Here is a 3378-nt window from a genome sequence, read left to right as displayed (position 1 = left end):
GGTTATTGCAAAGGGCGGCAATTGCTGAGGCGGTCGCAGACACCACCACACACCTCTGTGGCAAGCAATCCACGTCGGCATGCAAGCTACCCAAAACAGCTGTGTGGCAAGGTTCGGCGCAAGCAGGGTGGAAGACTTCTTAGTGTCATCACACAATCTCCCGTCGACGGATATGTATTTGCATAAGACAATTTACTACCATCCGACAATTTTCAGTCAGTGGGTTACGCCTACAATGAAAAAGCCTATCGGCTTAAAGAGATTACAAAAACTGAAATTGATGTATGAAGATTCGGAGCACGATTTGGACAAACCCTATTGTAATATATGGTGGGTTTTGGGGACAAAATCTTCCAAATATGTAAAATAATTATTCAGCTTTTATAGAAACATGGTCTATTACAAATTGTTGTGGGCCAAAGTTTGTATGGAAGCGACGAAATCTTCGAGATTAGAGGAAGAAGATCCGCCCTGGTGTACCGCCTCTCTTGCAGCCCTTCTCAACTCCTGTGCCCGCATTCGCATGCGCATCCCATCGCCTTCCTCTCCCTCTCCCACCAGTCTCCTCACTGCCCTCGCCAACTCACCTCTGTCCGGCACTGCGTGTTGCCCTTGGCATACTCTCTCCCCAACTCCCAACTCCTCCACCAACAGAGCGTTGCTATGCTGATCCGCTGAAAATGGCCACGCAATCATCGGAATCCCCAGCGCAATGCTCTCCAGTGTAGAGTTCCACCCACAGTGTGTGACAAATCCCCCAACACTTGGGTGCGATAGGATCTTTAGCTGAGGCGCCCACCCTCTTATCACAACCCCCTTCTCTCCCACTCCCCCCTCCCCCTCCTCTGCCTCTCTCCTCACCCATATGAAGCACTCCCCGCTTTCCTCCAATCCCCCTGCAATTGCTTCATTCTGCCTCTCCGACAACCTTGCCAGACTGCCGAAGCACACATACACCACCGATCTCTCTCTGCGCCCATTCAGCCACTCCCACCACCCGCCTTCCTCCTTGGCTGGATCAGGGCTCCCCCTCAGTACACCAAGAGGAAGAGGACTAGTATTCCTATTCCTCTCCATCTCCCCACCCTCCAAGACGGCAGGGGGCAGCAGGGGACCCACCGACCAAACAGGACGGCCTGAAATAGTTCTGAGATGGTCGACATAGAGAGGTTCCAGCGAGTAGAAGGTGTTGATGAGGGCGCCCCAGCTCTTGAGATTCAAATTCATGCCGTGCCTGATGGACTCGTACACGGGGTCGGAGCTCTTGTAGGAGCATGCAAGGCGAGAGAGTTGGAATTTGGCAAGAGTGAGGGGATGTGGGAGACCAGGGATGGGCACTCGATCCTCATCCCCCTCCACCCCCAGGTGCGGCATGTACTTCCAGAGAGAGGCGATGATAGAGACAGCGAAGGCCCCTGAGGGATGGAACACTACTCTGGGTATGCCCACTTTGGCCGCCGTCTCCTGGCTCCATCCCAGGAAGAAGTCGCTGATGATGCAGACCACGCGCCCAAAGGTGTCCTCCTCTCTGCTCCTCTGCTGCAGGAGCCACTTCTCCAAGGCCCCCGCGAGGCCTTGGAAAGAATACATGAACAGCGGCATCAGCTCCACGCGCATCTGCCCTACGCTGGCGTCGGGGGGAAGCCCTTCCGTGGGAGGGAGGGGAAGAATGAGGGGTTGGATATGGAGGCCCTGCGACAACAGAGGCCGCAGCAGGTGCTCGTTTCCTGGTGTGCACAGCACGGTTAGCGCGAGGCCCCTAGAGGCGAGAGAAAGAGAGAGATCTAGGAGAGGAATCATATGCCCCTGCGCAGGGAATGGCAATACCAGTACGTGAGGCTTCTTCCTCTCCATCTCCATCTTCGCACTCCCTCCCACTGGATAGCAAGTGGAAGATAAAGTAGTCTTCCGCTTGGAGATTAGAACTCCCGAGACTCCATTTGTCGCCACAACCTCGCAAGATCATACGGCATGGACCCACCTATAATTATCCCACTCGGAGAACGGACTGGTTTTAGCGTGTTCATGACCGGTTGGGGTCCTCGACAATGGACATGATTAGAATCTTTGACTAAGGATTTCAGTCTTATAACATATTTTATACGGATACGGATATTATATTTATACAGTAACAACAAGAGTTCTTTGGGCGTTGGAGTCCTTGTCTTTTGGCTATATGGTGAGGGAGTTGGGATCTATTCTTAGACAATTGTGCTATAATTTAAGACTTACAATTTTACCTAGTGAAATATAAGTCACGTACGTCTAAGATTGAGTGTATCTCGATTAATATAAGTCACGTACGTCTAAGATTGAGTGTATCTCGATTAATGGGTGGTTGACTAAATTCTCCAATTTTTAAGATTAAAAAAGAAAATTTGAATAAGTCTATTTTCTTCAAAGTTTTATCTAAGATACAAAGAAATAATAAAATAACTAAAATGAGACTTTGTGAAGATGGGGAGATAATAAAATAGTAAAAAGGAGTTGTGTGAAGATAGAAATGTTTACTATTATTTTATTGAAAATTTGACAATTTAACTGTGTGATTTTGAGTCAAACTCGATGACCCATATTTCATGAGTAGTGATTCAACATGAATCCATCTCTCATGAGAATAAATGGAACACTTAGCACTCATTGGATCTAGGTGATGCTCACAGGGGTGAAGCACCGGGACTTCCCGGGAGGTCACCCATCCCAGTACTACTCCAGCCTGACCGCGCTTAACTACAAAGTTTCCTCCACAGTTAAACCCAAAGCTTGCAACCCCATTTGCAAAACCTTCACCAAGTGTTGTGCCTTATGAACCATTCATTAAAAAGCCCCTTAAGCTCATCAATTGATAAGTAGGACATGATTTCCACAGCTAGTCAAATTGTGATGTGAATATCAGGATTTAACTGTGTGATTTTGAGTCAAACTCGATGACCCATATTTCATGAGTAGTGATTCAACATGAATCCATCTCTCATGAGAATAAATGGAACACTTAGCACTCATTGGATCTAGGTGATGTCCTACTTATCAATTGATGAGCTTAAGGGGCTTTCTAATGAATGGTTCATAAGGCACAACACTTGGTGAAGGTTTTGCAAATGGGGTTGCAAGCTTTGGGTTTAACTGTGGAGGAAACTTCGTAGTTAAGCGCGCTCAGGCTGGAGTAGTACTGGGATGGGTGACCTCCCGGGAAGTCCCGGTGCTTCACCCCTGTGAGCATCACCTAGATCCAATGAGTGCTAAGTCTCTCATTTATTCTCATGAGAGATGGATTCATGTTGAATCACTACTCATGAAATATGGGTCATCGAGTTTGACTCAAAATCACACAATTAAATCCTGATATTCACATCACAATTTGACTAGCTGTGGAAATCA

The 3378-nt window shown here is 47.8% G+C and overlaps 1 pseudogene across 1 annotated transcript; it reads right to left on the bottom strand.

Moving 5' to 3' along the window:
• Positions 1 to 351: 351 nt before the first annotated feature.
• Positions 352 to 1981, bottom strand: LOC149546725 (UDP-glycosyltransferase 89B2 pseudogene; annotated as a pseudogene). The gene has a single exon (XR_016353765.1). The product of XR_016353765.1 is annotated as a UDP-glycosyltransferase 89B2 pseudogene (transcript).
• Positions 1982 to 3378: the final 1397 nt, after the last annotated feature.

Source organism: Cupressus sempervirens, chromosome 7 (genome assembly GCF_028749045.1).
Source record: "Cupressus sempervirens isolate cs-2001-9-10 chromosome 7, ASM2874904v1, whole genome shotgun sequence".
Taxonomy (NCBI): Eukaryota; Viridiplantae; Streptophyta; class Pinopsida; order Cupressales; family Cupressaceae; genus Cupressus; species Cupressus sempervirens.
Note: the sequence above shows the minus strand (reverse complement) of the source record. Positions and strands in the feature narration are given on the sequence as shown.